This window comes from Arachis ipaensis, chromosome B10 (assembly GCF_059453495.1).
Source record: "Arachis ipaensis isolate K30076 ecotype BB chromosome B10, ASM5945349v1, whole genome shotgun sequence".
NCBI classification, from domain to species: domain Eukaryota; kingdom Viridiplantae; phylum Streptophyta; class Magnoliopsida; order Fabales; family Fabaceae; genus Arachis; species Arachis ipaensis.
Genome location: NC_142435.1, coordinates 126,671,178 through 126,692,125, shown reverse-complemented (window position 1 = coordinate 126,692,125; position 20,948 = coordinate 126,671,178). Strand labels below are relative to the sequence as shown.

Sequence of the window (20,948 nt, the reverse complement as noted above, 5' to 3'; positions counted from 1 at the left end):
AGATCAAATAAACAATGCATGCAAGACACCAAACTTAGAAGTTTGTATACTAAGGACTATAACAAATTGAAAATGCATGTAAGAAACAACAAAACACACAAAACAAGAGAATTTAAAGATCAGAGCACTGAAATCATCAAGAACAACTTGAAGATCAATGAAGAACATAATGCATATATTTGAAAAATGCAAGAAGAATAGAAACATGCAATTGACACCAAACTTAAAAATTGATAATAGACTCAAACAAGAAACATAAAATATTTTTGATTTTCATGGTTTTATAAATTTTTTTGTGATTTTCGAAACTTATATGGAAAAGAAAATAAAGAGAATCAAAACTTTTAATAAGAATTCCAAGAATCATGCAATGTTAGTCTAAAGCTTCAGTCTAAAAAGATTAGACATGTTTGGCCAAGCTTCAGTAGGACATTACATTCAGCAGCTAAATTGATGAGAATCAATCAGCTTTTGTGATGATAAGAACATCACCTTGAAACTCTAGAATCCATTCTTAAAAATTCTAAAAAGTACCTAATCTAAGCAACAAGATGAACCGTCAGTTGTCCAAATTCGAACAATCCCCGGCAACGGCACCAAAAACTTGGTATGCGAAATTGTGATCATCAAAAATGGCGCCAAAGGACTTGGAGCTCTTAAACGTGAATCACACTTTGTCACAATTCCGCACAACTAACCAGCAAGTGCACTGGGTCGTCCAAGTAATAAACCTTACGTGAGTAAGGGTCGATCCCACGGAGACTGTCGGCTTGAAGCAAGCTATGGTCACCTTGTAAATCTCAGTCAAGCGAATTCAGATGGTGATGGAGAATTGATAATTAAAAGATAAATAAAACATAAAATAAAGATAGAGATACTTATGTAATTCTTTGGTTGGAATTTCAGATAAGCGTATGAAGATGCTTTGTTCCCCCTGAACCTTTGCTTTCCTATTGCCTTCTTCCAATCATTCATACTCCTTTCCATGGCAAGCTTTATGTTGGGCATCACCGTTGTCAATGGCTACTTCCCGTCCTCTTAGTGAAAACGTTCCAAATGCACTGTCACCGCACGGCTAATCATCTGTCGGTTCTCAATCATGTCGGAATAGGATCCATTGATCCTTTTGCGTCTGTCACACGCCCCACAATCGCGAGTTTGAAGCTCGTCACAGTCATTTCTTCCCAGATCCTACTCAGAATACCACAGACAAGCTTTTGACGTTCCGGATCTCAGGAATGGCCGCCAATAATTCTAGCCTATACCAAGAAGGTTCCATTCTTAGATTAGAAACCCAAGAGATACGCATTCAAGCCATTGCTAATAGAACAGAGGTGGTTGTCAGGCACATGTTCATAGGTGAGAATGATGATGAGTGTCACGGATCATCACATTCATCAAGTTGAAGAACGAATGAATATCTTGGAGAAGAAATAGACTTGAGTTGAATAGAAAAACAATAGTACTTTGTATTAATTCATGAAGAACAGCAGAGCTCCACACCTTAATCTATGGTGTGTAGAAACTCCACCGTTGAAAATACATAAGAACAAGGTCTAGGCATGGCCGAATGGCCAGCCTCCAAACGTGTCTAAGATAGCATAATACTTTTTAAAGATCCAAAGTACAATAGTATAAGGTCCTATTTATAGAGAACTAGTAGCCTAGGGTTTACAGAAATCACTAATTAATGCAGAAATCTTCTTCCAGGCCCACTTGGTGTGTGCTTGGGCTGAGCATTGAAGCTTCCATGTGTAGAGACTTTTCTTGGAGTTAAAAACCAGCTTTTGTGCCAGTTTGGGCGTTTAACTCCAGCTTTTGTGCCAGTTTTGGTGTTAAACGCCAGAATTCTTGAGCTAACTTGGAACGCCTGTTTGGACCATCAAATATTGAGCAAAGTATGGACTATTATATATTTCTGGAAAGCCCAGGATGTCTACTTTCCAACGCAATTGAAAGCGTGCCAATTGGGCTTCTGTAGCTCCAGAAAATCCACTTTGAGTGCAGGGAGGTCAGAATCCAACAGCATCTGCAGTCCTTTTTCAGCCTCTGAATCAGATTTTTACTCAGGTCCCTCAATTTCAGCCAGAAAATACCTGAAATCACAGAAAAACACACAAACTCATAGTAAAGTCTAAAAATGTGATTTTTAATTAAAAACTAATAAAAATATAATAAAAACTAATTAAAATATACTAAAAACATACTAAAAATAATGCCAAAAAGCGTATAAATTATCCGCTCATCAGTTCGCAAACTTGAGGACTGATGCCTACTATATCCGCCAAGCTCCATCCAATTGCTTTCTTATGTTTTCTCAGCACACTGAGTAGTTGTTCTTCTTGTTGAAAAGTGAGTTCCCTTGCAATTATGACTGGGAACTTCTGCTTGTCTTCAAGGTAAGCATACTTGAGGTGTGGAGGAAAAGGCTTTAACTCTAATTTCTGCTCATAGCTAGGCTCTGGATCATCCGGGGCTGGTGATAATGGTAAAGTCTTCTCATGGTTTTCAGAAAGTGTCCCCACACTTGGACCTTGCTCCATGTACTTTTCTTCTAATTCTTCCTGGTGAACTTCAACTACAGTTTCATCAATAATGTTGCATTGGAAGATAGAATGATCTTCCAGAGGATGCTTCATAGCTTCATTCAAACTGAAACTCACTGTTCTGCCATCTATCTCAAAGGAGTAAGTTCCTGAGAATGCATCCAGTTTGAACTTTGAAGTCTTCAGGAATGGTCTTCCAAGCAGGATTGATGATGGTCTTCTTGAGTCATTAGGGGGCATTTTCAGGATGTAGAAATCAATGGGAAACGTGAGCCCCTTAATGCTCACTAGTACATCTTCAGCAATTCCAACTACTGTAATAATGCTTTTATCTGCTAACACAAAATGAGCTGCCGACCTTTTTAAGGGAGGGAGCCTTAAAGTATCATATATGGACAAAGGCATTATGCTAACACATGCTCCTAAATCACACATACAGTCAGAAAATATCACACCTCCAATGGTACAGCTAACCATACATGGACCTGGATCACTACATTTTTCAGGTATATTTCCCATTAAAGCAGATATAGAACTACCTAAAGGAATAGTTTCTAATTCATTAATTTTATCTTTATGTATGCACAAATCTTTTAGAAACTTTGCGTATTTAGGTACCTGTTGAATAACATCAAAAAGGAGAACAGTTACCTCGACCCTTTTGAATATTTCTACCATTTTGGGGTCAAGTTCCATCTGTTTTCTGGGCTTCCTTGCAAGTTGTGGAAATGGAATAGGAGGGGTGCGATTTGTAGCTTCAGCATCCCTTGGTGCTTCATTCTGTGGTTGAGCTTCTTCTTCTTCAACTATGTCTTGTACGTTCTCTTCTTCTTCAGCATCTTCTACTTCCACCACATCCTCTGTTGGCACGTTTTCTGATGGGTTTGGCTCCTTATGGTTCCTCTCCTGTAGTGTAGTTCCGGACCTCAAAGTGATGGCGTTGATGCTACTTTTGGGATTAAGCAGTGGTTGAGAAGGAATTCCATTAGAGCTTGAAGGTTGATGTGTGGGATTAAGTGAGGAATCCATCCGGGAGACGAGAGCTTGTAAAATGGCAGTTAAGCCATTCATACTAGAATTCAGCTGAGCATGCATGTCTTGTTGTCCCTGTGCAAGAGAATGGAGCATCTCGTCATTTGATGAGGACCTAGAATAAGCAGTCTAAGAAACTTGTTGTTGGGTTTGCTGGGGTCCTTGTGATTGTCTTAGGTGAGGTGCTCTGTAAGGTTGGTTCTGATTCTGCTGTCTATTGTTGTTATTATTGTTCCATCTCTGGTTTCCATTATTGTCTCTGCCTCCTCTGTTAAAGTTATCCCTCCAGCCATGGTTAGAATTATCTCTCCAACCTTGGTTGGAGTTGTCTTGCCATCCATGGCTATTGTTGCCACCTTGGTTGTAGTTGCCACCTTGTTGATTGTATCCTTGATTCGGACAGTCATAGAAGTTGTGAGTTGCTGCCACAGTGTTGTCTTCCTGGAGCTGCGAACATTCATCAGTATAATGACTATAATTAGCACAGATCCTGCATACTCTTTGTGGAACTAATTGTTGGCTCTGTTGTGGTGAAGGCTGAGTTTGTTGTGCTTGTTGTTGATTCAACTGTATTTGCTTCAGTAGGTTGGTCATTTCACATATACTCTGGGTGAGAGCAGTAGTATCTTTGCTAGTGGAAATCTCTGCAATAGCTTTGGGGTTGCGCCTCTATCTGTGATTCCTAGTGGACTCAGCTAAGTCGCTGATCAGTTGCCATGCTTCATCCGGGGTTTTGTACTTTTTCAGAGAACCATTACTGGCACCTTCCAGTGTAGTCTTATCCTGGGGGTTCATGCCTTGAGTGAAGTAGCTAATCAATAATAGTTTACCAATCATGTGATGGGGACATGCGTCCAGGAGATTGTTGAAGCACTCCCAATATTTATAGAGAGTCTCTGATTCACTTTGAACAATGTAGGAGATCTCTTTTCTCAGTCTATCTGTGACTTTAGCTGGGAAGTATTTTTCCAAAAATTCTCTCCTGAGTGTATCCCAGTTGGTAACAGTTGCTTCAAGTTGGGAGTAGTACCACTCTCTCACCTTTCCCTCAAGAGAGAATGGAAAAGCGGTTAACAAAATAGAAGTTTCATCTGCACCATGACGCCTAACAGTAGAACAGGCTGTCTGAAAATCCCTAAGGTGCTTGATAGGCTCTTGAGCAGGTAAGCCATGAAACTTGGGCATCAAGTTGATCAGTGCAGTTTTTAGTTCAAAATCTGCAGCTGCAGTTGGGTGATGCACTTGATATGGCTGCAGTGTAAAATCTGGGGCTCCTACCTCCTAAAGAGTAATCCTCCTAGGTGCTGCCATGTTTCCTGCACGTAAATCAACTGTATCAGTAGTAAATGAGCTTGTCTCGCTCTCAGATGGCGGTTCAGATTCGCCCTCATATGAGACTGGTGAATTGATAATAATCACTTCACCACCCTCGGAGGCTAACCGACGTCGAGTTCGTCTAATATGTGAAAGAGTTCTTTCAATTTCAGGATCAAATGGGACTAAACTTGGATTAGGCAATGTACGTGTCATTCAATGAGAAAGACATGTAACTTATGGTAACAGAAATAAAAATAAAATGTGCAAATAGAATAAAATATATACACTAATTAATAATTTAGCACACTATTACAACTCCCCGGCAACAGCGCCAAAAATTGATGTGTGGCAGAGGTTAACCAATTAAGAGATTTCAATTAAGAGAACAGCGTTGCACGTATAGCTCTTAACTAGCTAAGATCTGCCTCACCAATTTAAAAAGGGTTGTCACAAATTTTAGAAATAAAATACTGGGAGTATGAGTCCTAGGTCGTCTCCCAACGAGTTGCAAGAAAGAGTGCTAATTTATTAATCAAAAAATTCCCAGAAAGTTGAGTTCGATAATAAGTAATTAAAATAATTGTGAACTAAGGCAATAAAAAGATAAACTGAAAATCATTATTGATATTCTGAATAAAAGGCCTTGACTGGGGAAATAATTAAGTGGAACTTCTATCGTTGTTGGGATCTTCTCAAGTGTGGTATAAAAAGGTTGTTGTTCTCACTCGATTTTCCCTTACTAAGTAAGGAAAGGTATGGTGATTGAATTAACTCTTACCCTCAGGTCTAGCCCTCTCCCTTGGGGAGGTCTAGTGTTAGTAGGTATGGAATTAGCCAACAACGTCCAGTTTAACCAAGCACTTGAGCATTCCAACTCAAGTATCATCTCTTAATCAATCCCCATGTCAAGTAGAAATTCTACTCTATTGACATGAAATTAATAATCATAAAAATACGAGAAGACATAATTAATTAAATTAAAATAGAGAATTAAAATTAATTAAAATAAAAATAACTTCATATATTAATAAATTCAAAATATAACATACTTAATTGAATAGAGTCAATGAGTAACTAATTAAAAATTAAAGGAATAAGGAAACAAACTAAAGTAATGTCTTCAATGGAGGTAATGACTTTCAGCATCCAAAAATCCAAGCAAAAGCATAAAACTATCAATGTAATGTAACTCTCAAAACTCAGATCTGAAACTAAGTGTAATTCTAATGTGATGAATCTGAATCTGTGTGGATGCCTCCTGAGTCTCTGCATGTTCTCTAGGTTTAATCTGTGTTTCTACGCTGAAAACTGGGTCAAAAAGCAGCCCGAAATCGCCCCAGCATATTCTGTTATTTTTGCAGATCGTGCAGGTCATGCGTACGCGTCGTCCACGCGTTCGCGTCAGTCAGCGATTTTTCTTGTCACGTGTTCGCGTCATTCACGCGTTCGCGTCACTGGTGCAGACTCCAATCCACGCGTTCGCGTCAGGCACGCGTCTGCGTTGCTGTGAATTCTTCACTTCACGCGTTCGCGTGAGCCATGCGCTCGGGTCATTGCTCGCTGGTCATCTCCTTAGTTTCTTGTGTTCCTTCCATTTTTGCAAGCCTCCTCTCCAATTTCCAAGCCATTCGTGCCCTATGAAGCCTGAAACACTTAACACATAAATCACGGCATCGAATGGGATAAAGGAGAATTAAAATACATAATTAAAATTCTCTGGGAAGCAAGTTTTCAACCATGGAGTGATTTTGGGAAGGAATTGTAAATACATGCTTATAATATGAATAAGTGGGTAAAGATTTGATAAAACCACACAATTAAACACAATATGAATCATAAAATAATGGTTTATCAGGAGTTCTTCTCTATATTAATATATTTTTCAGCCCATTCTTGTACTTCGTTTAGAGATGTTGGGTGCTTTTTGGATATGGAGTGGCTAAAGGGTCCTTCTCGTAGACCATTGATGAGACCCATGATGGCTGCTTCTGTTGGCAGACTTTGTATGTCCAGACATGCCTTGTTGAATATTTCTATCTAGTTGCGGAGGCTCTCCCGATCTCCTTGCTTAATCCCTAACAGGCTTGGGGTATGTTTGGCTTTGTCTTTTTGGATGGAGAATCTGGCTAGGAACTTCTTGGTGAGATCATTAAAGCTTGCTTTTGATCTTGGCGGCAGACTGTTGAACCACTTTATTGCTGTCTTGGTCAAAGTGGTCGGAAAAGCTATACAACGGATTGCATCTGAGGCATCCGTAAGATACATTCGACTTCTGAAATTGCTGAGATGATGGCTTGGATCAGACGTACCATCATACAGAGTCATCTCGGGGGCTTTAAAATCCTTCGGGACTTTAGCCTTCATGATCTCTTTTGCGAACAGATCTTGGTCCTTGTGGGGGTTGTCTTCGTGGCTGGATCAAGTGGTTTCCTCTAGTTCTTCCACAAAGGGATCCTTAGTGGACGTTGAACACCCAACTACTCCTATTGTGGCGTTCAACACCAGAATTTGTGCCTTTTTGGGCGTTGGACGCCCAGTCTCTACTCCATCACTGGCGTTCAACGCCAATAACTGCTCCTCTTTGGGTGTTGAGCGCCCAGCTACTCCCTTGTTGGCGTTCAATGCCAACTTCTCCTCTTCATTTTCGGCCTCAACTTCTGCAGTGATGGCTTTGCACTCTTCTCTTAGATTACTTCAATGTTACTAGGAAGGGTGTTAGGAGGAGTCTCAGGGATTCTCTTACTCAACTGACCAATCTGTACCTCTAAATTCCTAATGGATGATCTTGTTTCATTAATGAAACTATGAGTGGTTTGAGAGAGATTGGAGACTATAGTGGCTAAGTCAGAGAAGCTCGACTTAGAAGTCTCCATATGTTGCTGAGAAGATGGGGATGGTTTATTAAGAAACCTATTCTAGTTTCTTCCACCTTGATTGTTATTAAAGTCTTGCTGAGGCTTCTGCTGATCCCTCCAGGAAAAGTTTGGATGATTCTTCCATGATGAGTTGTAGGTGTTTCCAAAAGACTCATTATTGGGATTTCCTAAATAGTTAACCTTATCCATCATGAGTTGATCTGGATTATATGCCTCTCCTTCATGGGAGGCTCCTTGAGTGCTGTCAGCTGCAGCTTGTGATCCAGTCAAATGCTGAGAGATCATATTGACCTGTTGGGTCAAGATCTTGTTCTGAGCCAATATGGCATTCAGAGTGTCAACTTCCAGGACTCCTCTCTTCTGAGCTACCCCATTGCTTAGAGGGTTCCTCTCAGAAGTGTACATGAACTGGTTGTTAGCAACCATGTCAATGAGTTTCTGTGCCTCTTCAAGCGTTTTCTTCAAGTGGAGTGATCCACCAGTAGAGTGGTCTAAAGCCATCTTGAATAATTCAGAGAGACCATCATAGAAGATATCTAACATGGTCCATTTTGAAATCATGTTAGGAGGGCACTTTCTGATCAATTGCTTGTACCTCTCCCAGGCTTCATAGAGGGATTCACCCTCTTTCTGCCTAAAGGTCTAAACTTTCACCCTGAGCTTGCTCAGCTTCTGAGGTGGGAAGAACTTGGTCAAGAATGCATTGACTACCTTTTTCAAAGAGTTTAGGCTTTCCTTAGGTTGAGAATCCAGCCATAACCTAGCTCTGCCCCTTACAGCAAAGGGAAAAAGCATAAGCTTGTAGATTTCAGGATCCATTCTATTAGTCTTGATAGTATCACAGATCTGCAAGAAATTAGAGATAAATTTGTTGGGATCTTCCTGTGGAAGTCCATGAAACTGGCAGTTCTGTTGAACCAAAGTGACCAGTTAAGGCTTCAGCTCAAAGTTATTTGCACCAATTGCATGTATAGAGATGTTTCTTCCATAGAAGTCAGAAGTGGGTGCAGTAAAGTCACCTAGGACCTTTCTTGCGTCTCCTCCACCATTAGGATTGGCTACCATGTTTGTATTTTCATCTTCTTATTCGAAAAGCTCTGTAAGGTTTCCTCTGGAGTGATGTGCTCTTACTTGTTGTAAACGCCTCCTTAGAGTCCACTCAGGTTCAGGATCAGGATCAAAGAGAGGTTCTTTATCCCTGTTCCTACTCATAAACAAGAAGGAAGAATGCAAGAAGAAAAGGATTCTCTATTTGAGAGAGTTAGATGAGAAGAAAAGAAAAGAAAGATATCTTTTAGATTGAAAAAGTTTTCGAAAAATGAATAGAAAAAGAAAAAGAAGATTTTCGAAAATAGAAGAGAGAGAGAGAGAGAGAGAGAGAGAGAGAGGTAAGAATTTTCGAAAAATGAGAGAGAAAGAAGTAGAAAGTTTTGAAAATAGAAGAGAGAGAAAGAAGAATTAGAGAGATACCAAACTTTCAAAATTAAAATGAGATAAAACAAGTAACTAACCAACTAACAATAATTGAAAACAAATTGAAAGATTTAATTTTAAAAGAAGGCAAAGATTTGAAATTTAAAAGTTTTAAAATTTAAAAGAAGATAAGATAGAAAGGACTTAAAGCAAGAAGATATGATAGAGAATTGAAAAAGATTTGCAAAGATAAGACTTGAAATTTAATTTTTGAAAAATATTTAATTTTGAAATTTGAAATTTGAATTTTTAAATTTTTAATTTTGAAATTGAATTTTAAAATTTGAAATTGAAGTAAGATAAGATAGGACTTTTGAAATTTAAAGAAAGATGAAAAGATAAGATAAAGATTTGAAATTCAAAATTTAAATTTTACTAACAAGAAAACACCAAACTTAAAAGTTTTTAAATCAAGATAGGGAAAGTTAGTCAAGATTTTTGAAAAATTAAAGAAAGATAAAAGAAAAATTTTCTTTTTTTTATTTTCAAATTTTAAGGAAAAAGAAAAACAACTAAGAGACACCAAACTTAAAAATTTTAAAATCAAAGGACACTAATTTTTGAAAATTAAAGGAAAAATACCAAAAAGACACCAAACTTAAAATTTTTGAAATCAAACAAGAAAAATTACCAAGAACAATTCGAATACTAAGATGAACACTTAAGGATAATTTCGAAAATTTTAAAGAAAATATGAACACAGGAAGGGACACCAAACTTAAAAACTGACACAAGACTCAAACAAAGAAAAAGATTACTAAAGAAAAGAAAAGGTTTTGAAAAATCTTTTTGAAAGAAAACAAAGGATACAAACAAGAGAGCAAATAAACCTTAAAAAGTACCTAAAATAAGCAACAAGATAGTTCGGTAGTTTGTCAATCTTAGAACAATCCCCGGCAACGGCGCCAAAAACTTGGTGTGCGAAATTGAACTCCGCACAATTGAACCAGCAAGTGCACTGGGTCGTCCAAGTAATACCTCAAGTGAGTGAGGGTTGAATCCCATGGAGATTGTTGGATTGAGCAAGCAATGGCTATCTTGTAGATCTTAGTCAGGCGATTAGAAAAGATGGTTGTTTGTTAAGAAGCATAAATGAAAAGTAAGGAACAAAATACCAGATTAGTGTAAAAGCAATGATGGATAATTAGTTAAGGTTTCGGAGATGCGTATTCTTTCCGGATTAACCTTTCTTACTGTGTCTACTTCAACAACAAATGATTCATTCAATGGCAGCTATAATTGACTAACTCATGTAGCATCCTCATCAAGTGAGTCTCTTCTAAACCATACCAGTCCACCATATCTGAGCAACTCATGTAGCATCCTCATCAAGTTAACTCATGGCTTCCCACCATAGTCGAAGGTGAACACCTAAGCAATTCACTCTCCTTCGTGATCCTACTCAAAATGCCACAGACAAGGTCGGATCTTCCGGATCAGGAAACGCTGCTTCTCATGATCTAGCCTTAATGACACAGAAACCTTAGTAACCTACGGTCAACGGGATTATATGTCACATATCCAAAGTCGTCCAGGCACGCTCTTGGAATCCACAGTGCATTCTCTAGCTAGTGGTTCAATGCTATCCGGGCAGGACTCACACGGAACCCATGTAGAACAAGGATGATTGTCACAGGTCATCCTCAATTCATGAGATGAAGAACGAAAATGCACAAGAGAATAGAATCAAACATGTATTGAAATAGAACAGTAATATTATTAATCCATGAGAATCAGCACAGCTCCTAACCCTAACTTAGGAGGTTTAGTTGCTCATGCGTTACGAAAAGTAAAACGTGAAAAGGTAAAGATGAGGCCGAAGATCCTAAACATGGGTGATCTTCTCCTTTAAATTTTAATCTAATGACTAAGAAGTACAAAAAATATGACAGCTAGACTAGAGGTGCGAAATCCATTCTTAGGCCCACTTTGGTTGAGTACTTGGGCTGAGCTTGGCGTCTAGCTTTGAGGAATGGGCGTTGAACACCCATTAGGGGGTGATTGGCGTTGCCTTGTTTCTTAGTGGGTGTTGAACACCAGGAATGGGGTGGTTCTTGGGCGTTCAACGCTGGCTTGTCTCCTTGGGGCGTTGAACGCCAGCCATGGGGTAGTTCCTTGGCGTTCAACGCCCAGCATGGGCAGGCTCCTTCGAAGAAAAGTATAAATTATCATATATTGCTGGAAAGCTCTGAAGGTTAGCTTTCCAACGCCGTTGAGAACGCGTCATATGGACCTCTGTAGCTCCAGAAATATTTGTTTGAGTGCACGAAGTTCAAATTCTGACAGCATCTATTATGTTTTCCTTGCCTTTAAATCAGACTTTGCCAAAGCTCCTCAATTTTTGCCAGATATTACCTGAAATCCTCATAAAACACAAAAACTCAAATTAGAATAAAAAAATATGAATTTTGCTCTAAAACCTATGAAAACATAATAAAACTTAAACAAAATATAAATAGAACAATATGAAAATGATGCCAAAAAGCATATAAAATATCTACTCATCATGGATTGTAGGAAGTTTTGTAGTAATGACCCATTTGGCCACACTTGTTACAAGTGATTTCAAATATCTTCTTGGCTTTGTTGGAATACATCTCCATCTCAATAGAATTGATTCTTCTCTTTATTTTTGGACAATGAGCAGCTTTTTTATATGTGGGAGGTAATGATTTTCATGAATTAGTTAGGATCTAGTATTTTTTACTTTTAACTGGTTTAATGCAATGTGAGTAGGCTAATCTGATAGTATTCATTGTGAGCCATTTGTGCACAAAGTCCTCTAGCCTCAACCCCATCTTAGTCATGGCTGCAACTGCATGTCTACAAGGCATTCCTGCAAAGAAATACATAAAAATACCAACTATTTAAAGAGATATTTATATCCAACAGACCAACTATGTAAGAAGATATACATTTATTAAACAGGCCAACCATGTAAGAAGATATTTATATTAAATGAACAAACCAACCAATTAAAAAAGATGGAGTTGTATTAAACACACCATTTTATGTAAGAAGATATTTAAAGAGTCTTAAACAAACCAACCAAATCACATGATTGAGTTATATCAAATAGACTAACCATGTACGAAGATAAAACTGTATCAGTTAGTTGCCAGACATTGCAGGTACATGTCCTATTTTGCAAGTTTACTCCAACTTTGTGTCCTTGCATTTGGACTTCAAACAGTACCCTCTCACTATCACCAGCCCAGACTGCTCTCCACTTGATACTTTTAGGCTTGATAAACTAATCAAGTTTCTTCTGTTGTACAGGGGCAAGATACTAATGTGGTTCTCTAACCTCTTTTTGTGCATAGTCATTTTTCTCATGATATAACACTTCAAGTCTTCACGCGTTGTCAGAATTGGCTTCTTCCTGTATTCAACAATTTTGGCGTTTCACACTTCACACATGTTATTTGTTATGTTGTCAACCTTGGACCTATAACTGAAATAGACCTTGCACCACATACTAGGTTCAAACCTCTGCATATACTCCTAGGCTCCCTCATTCAGCTTCTTTAACTTCTCCATGGCATTGCTAAATTCTTGAAATGGTGTACATCTAGAGCACTCCCAAACCATCTTCTTAGTTTGTTCATTCTTAAAATGTTTTATGAAGTTCTTCTAAATATGAAGAATGCAATTTTGCTGATGCGCATTAGGATTCACTTCCTTCATTGCCAGCTCCAAACCGTTTAGCAATTATATAAACAATAACATAAGATGTAATTAAATAAAAAATAAACTCCATTGCTAGTACCAAACCCCTCAACAAATATGTAACCTTTAACACAAGATGTAATTAAATAAAAAATAACCGTTAACATTTGTTAAGTGAAAAAACTTACTTTTTATTGGTTTGAAATAAAATTCTACTCATATTGTGGAACTTCACCTAAGTCTTCTTGGAGTAATGTCAAAAACTACTTCCATGTTTCTTTGCATTCATTAGAAACCACTGCATATGCAATGACATAGAAGTGGTTATTGGCATCTTACCCCACTGCACTTAGAAGCTGCCCACCAAAACGGCCCTTTGAGACCATCCAAACCAATTAATGGCCTGCATCCCTCTTTAAACCCCTTCTTGCAGGCATCCAAACTAATGTATAACCTATCAAATAGTGGTAGGGATTCAGGTTAAGAAATTATCTCCATCAAGGCAATTGATCCTGGGTTACTTTCATGCAATTTCATAAGGTAATCACGTGTCTTTACATATTGTGCCTTTTCACTCCCGATCACAACCTCTCTGGCAACCTTCAATACTCTAGCTATTATTTTTGGGTTGAGTTGAATATTGTACTCCTCTATCATGTGATCCATGGCTACACTTGGTTTTAGGCCTGGTTGTGTGAGAAGCTTCTTAACCAATTTATCAGACACCCAAGTTTTGTCAGCCAAGTTGCTACCAAAATTCCTTCCACAAGAGTGTTCATTATATAAAGTCTTAATATGGAAGCAACCTTTTGCACTATTCCAAGAGATAAAAATCAACCAAAGACAGTCTTCACTTGCACAAATTGCCCTCAACCTATGCTTCTTATTTTTAATATATAATACACTTTTACCCTTGATTCGGGTGAGTTTTGTGAAAAATAGATTAAGTGAAAAATGATTAAGATGAGAGATTCGGGGTAAGTAAACTTGTGAGAAAACACTTTTATTAATGACAAATGAGCAATACAAGAACTAGTGATGAGAAATAGAGGTGGAGAACAAGTGTTGAGATCTCTACTAATGCCACAAGAGGATGAATAAGCTTTGTCAGAGTGGACAGGGGTTAATTAATCTTGCTGTTGGGTGTTCTGGTGGAACACTCAAATGCCAATTTTACTTGTGAAGGTGACGAATGAAATGAAGGATAATGAGAGGAATTTGAGGAGAGAAAAAGATGGACATAAGCTTCTAAGTTTTAGAAAAAAGTCCTTTAAAGAGGTGGCTTGAAGTCCTTTTATAGTGTAAAACCATTTTGAGGAGGGAGTCCATTATCCAATGGTTATAGTGTGATGTTTGACCTACTCCTTTTACCCCAAGACTTCTTACTAAATAAGGTAGTTGACAAAAAATATTTTTAGGTGTTCCCATCCCTTCAAATCTTTTTAACTAGAAATGGAAGAAGTTGATTTTCACAAGTTAAACTAAAGTTCTGCTGGGTGTCTATGACAAGGAGGTGTATGGGTAAAAGGGATGCTTATGACATGTGACATTAGTGAAGGGACATCTAGTTTGATTTTCTTTTAACTTGATGACACTCTTTATACTCCAAATATAACCAATCCACTTCCACCAATTTAGCTTCCACTAAAGAGAAATTCAACTCCTCAAAGTGTTCTTTTGGGTTCGATCTTTTTACCCAACACCTTTAGGAGGAACTTGACTCTTTTTTTACCATATTTTTGGGTCATTTTTAAAATTATTTATGTACAAAAATTTCATATTTTTAGTACACAATCAACCCTCATACACAAAATAATCTTTCAAAGCTTTCTTGAAAACTTCCATAGTGGGAAACAATTGTCCAACCTTAAATTCTACCTCACCATATTTAGTTTCTTCATTGAAAGAGTAATAAGTTGTTCTGCCCTCATCTCCAGATGAAATTAGACTATTGAACACCCCACTTTTATAGTCATAAGGTTTCTCATACTCACTATCCAATTCTGCTACAGTTAGGTTAGTGGTGCACGAAATTGTGATCTCCAGGCTCGAACAAATCCTGGTAATGGCTCCAAAGCTTGGTGCTCTGATCTTAATTCATAATTGTCACAACTTCGATACAACTAACCAGCAAGTGCACTGGGTCGTCCAAGTAATACCTTACGTGAGTAAGGGTCGAATCCCACGGAGATTGTTGGTATGAAGCAAGCTATGGTTACCTTGTAAATCTCAGTTAGGCAGATATAAAGTGATAATGGTGTTTTCGAATATTATATAATAAAATAGGGATAGAGATACTTACGTAATTCATTGGTAGGAATTTCAGATAAGCGAATGGAGATGCTTTTCGTTCCTCTAGACATCCAGGGCTTTCCTGCTATCTTCATCCAATCAGTCTTACTCCTTTCCATGGCTGGCTTTATGTGATACATCACCACTGTCAATGGCTACTTTCGGTCATCTCTCGGGAAAATGATCCAATGCCCTGTCACGGCACGGCTAATCGTCTGGAGGCATCACCCTTGTCAATGGCTTCATCTTATCCTCTCAATGAATAATATGCTCACGCACCCTGTCATGGCACAGCTATTCATCTGTCGGTTCTCGATCATGCTGGAATAGGATTTACTATCCTTTTGCGTCTGTCACTAACGCCCTGCAATCGCGAGTTAGGAGCTCGTCACAGTCATTCAATCATTGAATCCTACTCGGAATACCACAGACAAGGTTTAGACCTTCCGGATTCTCTTGAATGCCGCCATCATTCTAGCTTACGCCACGAAGATTCTGGTTAGGAGATCTAAGAGATATTCATTCTAGCTTAATTCATGTAGAACGGAAGTGTTTGTCAGGCACGCGTTCATAAGGGAGAAGGATGATGAGCATCACACATAATCATCACCTTCATCACGTTCTTGGGTGCGAATGGATATCTTAGAAGCGAAATAAGAAGAATTGAATAGAAAACAGTAGTACTTTGCATTAATCTTTGAGGAACAGCAGAGCTCCACACCTTAATCTATGGAGTGTAGAAATTCTACCGTTAAAAATACATAAGTGAAGGTCCAGGCATGGCCGAGATGGCCAGCCCCCTAAAACGTGATCAAAGGATCATAAGGTAATCCAAAGATGCCTAATACAATAGTAAGAGGTCCTATTTATAATAAACTAGCTACTAGGGTTTACATGAGTAAGTATTTGATGTATAAATCCACTTCCGGGGCCCACTTGGTGTGTGTTTGGGCTGAGCTTAAGTGTTGCACGTGCAGAGGCCATTTGTGGAGTTGAACGCCAGTTTTTGTGCCAGTTTGGGCGTTCAACTCTGGTTTTGGATCCTTTTCTGGCGCTGGACGCCAGATTTGGGTAGAAAGCTGGCGTTGAATGCCAGTTTACGTCGTCAATTCTTGGCCAAAGTATGGACTATTATATATTGCTGGAAAGCCTTGGATGTCTACTTTCCAACGCAATTGGAAGCGCACCATTTTGAGTTCTGTAGCTCCAGAAAATCAACTTTGAGTGCAGGGAGGTCAGAATCCAACAGCATCAGCAGTCCTTTTTCAACCTCTGAATCTGATTTCTGCTCAAGTCCCTCAATTTCAGCCAGAAAATACCTGAAATCACAGAAAAACACACAAACTCATAGTAAAGTCCAGAAATGTGAATTTAACACAAAATCTATTAAAAACATCCCTAAAAGTAACTAGATCCTACTAAAAACATACTAAAAACAATGTCAAAAAGCGTATAAATTATCCGCTCATCACAACACCAAACTTAAATTGTTGCTTGTCCCCAAGCAACTGAAAATCAAAATAGGATAAAAAGAATAGAATATACTATAAATTCCAAACTATCAATGAAACAGAGTTTCAATCATATGAGCGGGACTTATAGCTTTTTGCCTCTTGAATAGTTTTGGCATCTCACTTTATCCATTGAGGTTCAGAATGATTGGCATCTATAGGAACTTCAGATTTCGAATAGTGTTATTGACTCTCTTAGTTCAGTATGATGATTCTTGAACACAGCTTCTTTATGAGTCTTGGCCGTGGCCCTAAGCATTTTGTTTTCCAGTATTACCACCGGATACATAAATGCCACAGACGCATAATTGGGTGAACCTTTTCAGATTGTGACTCAGCTTTGCTAAAGTCCCCAATTAGAGGTGTCCAGGGTTCTTAAGCACACTCTTTTTTTGTTTTGGACCTTGACTTTAACCGCTCAGTCTCAAGTTTTCACTTGACACCTACACGCCACAAGCACATGGTTAGGGACAGCTTGGTTTAGCCGCTTAGACCAGGATTTTATTCCTTTAGGCCCTCCTATCCACTTATGCTCAAAGCCTTGGGATCCTTTTTATTTGCCCTTGCCTTTTGGTTTTAAGGGTTATTGGCTTTTTGCTCTTGCCTCTTGGTTTTAAGAGCTTTTGGCTTTTTCTGCTTGCTTTTTCTTTTTCTTTCTTTTTTTTTTTCGCCTATGTTTTCAGAATTTTTTTTTTCTGCAAGCTTTGTTCTTTGCTGCTTTTTCTTGCTTCAAGAATCATTTTTATGATTTTTCAGATTATCAAATAACATGTCTCCTAGTCATCATTCTTTCAAGAGCCAACATATTTAACATTCTTAAACAACCACTTCAAAAGACATATGCACTGTTCAAGCATACATTCAGAAAACAAGAAGCATTGTCACCACATCAATATAATTAAACTAAGTTCAAGGATAAATTCGAAACTCATGTACTTCTTGTTCTTTTGAATTAAAACATTTTTCATTTAAGAGAGGTGATGGATTCATAGGACATTCATATCTTTAAGACATAGTTACTAACTACTAATGATCATGTAATGAAGACACAAACATAGATAAGCACCATAACATAGAAAATCGAAAAAAATACAGAAGAAATAAGAGCAAGGAATGAATCCACCTTAGTGATGATGGCGTTTCAATGATGTTTTTGAGCTCTTCTATGTCTCTTCCTTGCCTTTGTTGCTCCTCCTTCATTGCTTTTTAGATCTTCTCTGATTTCATGAAGGATGATGGAGTGCTCTTGATGTTCCACCCTTAGTTGCTTCCAATAATTGTGTGGAAGAAAATGAATCCCCTGAGGTATCTCAGGGATCTCTTGATTTGCAGTCAAATGTTCTACCACTGAGCTATAGACCCTTGATGGAAGCTTTTGTCTTCCCTTTCCTCTTTCTAGAGGTTTCTCTGGCCTTAGGTGCCATCAATGGTTATGGAAAAAATAAAAAAGCTATGCTTTTACCACACCAAACTTAGAATGTTGCTCGCCCTCGAGCAAAAGAAGAAAGAATAGAAGAAGAAGAAGATATAGAGGAGATGGAGGGAGGTGTGTATTCGGCCATATGGGTGGGATTGGGTGGGGAAGAGATGTTGAATTTTGAAGGTAAGTGGGTGTAATGATGTGAGTGGTAAATGGAAAACAGAAGGGATGATCATGAATGGAAAGAGAGATGATGAGGTAGGTGGGGATCCTGTGGGGTTCACAGATTCTGAGATGATCCTGTGGGGTCCACAGATCCTGAGGTGTCAAGGCATTTACATCCCTGCACCAATTTAGGCATGTAAAATGCCCTTGCACACAACTCTGGGCGTTCAGCGCCAGGTTGGTGCCCATTTTGGGCGTTCAACGCCCCTTTACTGCCATTTCTGGCGTTGAACGCCAGAACCATGCTTGTTCTGGGCGTTCAGCGCCAGGATGCTCCCATTCTGGGCGTTCAGCGCCAGAACTATGCTCTGTTCTGGTGTTTGAACGCCAGACAGATGCTCCTCCAGGGTGTGATTTTTCTTCTGCTGTTTTTGATTCCGTTTTCAATTTTTATATTTATTTTGTGACTCCTCATGATCATGAACCTATAAAGACACATAATTAAGAAAAATATAGTTAGATAAATAAACATTGGGTTGCCTCCCAACAAGCGCTTCTTTAATGTCAATAGCTTGACAGTGGGCTCTCATGGAGCCTCACAGATGTGCAGAGCTTTGTTGAGACTCTCCAACACCAAACTTAGAGTTTGGATATGGGAGTTCAACACCAAACTTAGAGTTTGGTTGTGGCCTCCCAACACCAAACTTAGAGTTTGACTGTGGGGGCTCTGGTTGACTCTTGCTTGGAGAGAAGCTTTTTATGCTTCCTCTCCATGGTTGCAGAGGGAGATCCTTGAGTTTTAAACACAAGGGAGTTCTCATTCCATTGAAGGAATATTTCACCTCTGTCAACATCAATCACAGCTCTTGCTGTGGCCAGGAAAGGACTTCCTAGGATGATGGATTCATCCTCTTCCTTTCCAGTATCCAGGACTATGAAATCAGTAGGTATGTAAAGGCCCTCAACCTTTACTAATACATCTTCTACTTGTCCATAAGCCTGTTTTCTTGAGCTGTCTGCCATCTCTAGTGAGATTTTAGCAGCTTGCACCCCATAGATTCCCAGTTTCTCTATTACAGAGAGGGGCATGAGGTTTATTCCTGAACCAAGGTCACACAGAGCCTTAAAGATCATGGTGCCTATGATACAGGGTATTATGAACTTTCCAGGATCCTGTCTCTTCTGAGGCAATGTCAGTTGATCCAGATCACTTAGTTCATTGATGAACAAGGGAGGTTCAACTTCCCAAGTATCAATGCCAAATAATTTGGCATTCAGCTTCATGATTGCACCAAGAAACTTGGCAGTTTGCTCTTCAGTAACATCCTCATTCTCTTCAGAAGAGGAATACTCATCAGAGCTCATGAAGGGCATAAGGAGGTTCAATGGAATCTCTATGGTCTCTAGATGAGTCTCAGATTCCTTTGGTTCCTCAGAGGGAAGCTCCTTATTGACCACTGGACGTCCCAGGGGGTTTTCCTCCTTGGGCACGTCCTCTCCTCTCCTCACAGGTTCGGCCATGGCGCTTATGTCAATGGCCTTGCACTCTCCTTTTGGGTTCTCTTCTGTATTGCTTGGGAGAGTACTAGGAGGAATTTCAGTGATCTTTTTACTCAGCTGGCCCACTTGTGCTTCCAGATTCCTAATGGAAGACCTTGTTTCATTCATGAAACTTACAGTGGCCTTAGATAGATCAGAGACTAGATTTGCTAAATTAGAAGCATTTTGTTCAGAGTTCTCTGTCTGTTGCTGAGTTGATGATGGAAAAGGCTTGCTATTGCTAAACCTATTTCTTCCACCATTGTTAAAGCCTTGTTGGGGCTTTTGATCCTTCCATGAGAAATTTGGATGATTTCTCCATGTTGAGTTATAGGTGTTTCCATAAGGTTCACCTAAGTAATTTACCTCTGCTATTGCAGGGTTCTCAGGATCATAGGCTTCTTCTTCAGAAGATGCCTCTTGAGTACTGTTGGATGCAGCTTGCATTCCATGCAGACTCTGAGAGATCATATTGACTTGCTGAGTCAATATTTTATTCTGAGCCAATATGGCATTCAGAGTATCAACTTCAAGAACTCCCTTCTTCATAGGCGTCCCATTATTCACAGGATTCCTTTCAGAAGTGTACATGAACTGGTTATTAGCAACCATGTCAATGAGTTCTTGAGCTTCTGCAGGCGTTTTCTTTAGGTGAATGGATCCACCTGCAGAAGTGTCCAGTGACATCTTTGATAGCTCAGATAAACCATCATAGAATATATCCAGGATGGTCCATTCTGAAAGCATGTCAGAAGGACACTTTTTGGTCAACTGTTTGTATCTTTCCCAAGCTTCATAGAGGGATTCACCTTCTTTCTGTCTGAAGGTTTGAACATCAGCTCTAAGCTTGCTCAGCTTTTGAGGAGGAAAGTACTTGGCTAAGAAAGCCGTGACCAGCTTATCCCAAGAGTTCAGGCTGTCTTTGGGTTGAGAATCCAACCATAATCTAGCTCTGTCTCTTACAGCAAAAGGGAAAAGCATGAGCCTGTAGACTTCAGGATCTACTCCATTAGTCTTAACAGTATCACATATCTGCAAGAATTCAGTTAAGAACTGAAAAGGATCTTCAGATGGAAGTCCATGAAACTTGCAGTTCTGCTGCATCAGA

At 38.9% G+C, this 20,948-nt stretch overlaps 2 non-coding genes across 2 annotated transcripts; both read left to right on the top strand.

Annotated features, from left to right (window-relative positions):
• Nucleotides 1-8,325: 8,325 nt before the first annotated feature.
• On the top strand, nucleotides 8,326-8,434 carry LOC148581640 (small nucleolar RNA R71). The gene has a single exon (XR_015894217.1). It is a non-coding gene; the product is annotated as a small nucleolar RNA R71 (small nucleolar RNA).
• A 12,147-nt stretch (nucleotides 8,435-20,581) lies between these two features.
• LOC148581639 (small nucleolar RNA R71) lies at nucleotides 20,582-20,689 on the top strand. The gene has a single exon (XR_015895889.1). It is a non-coding gene; the product is annotated as a small nucleolar RNA R71 (small nucleolar RNA).
• Nucleotides 20,690-20,948: the final 259 nt, after the last annotated feature.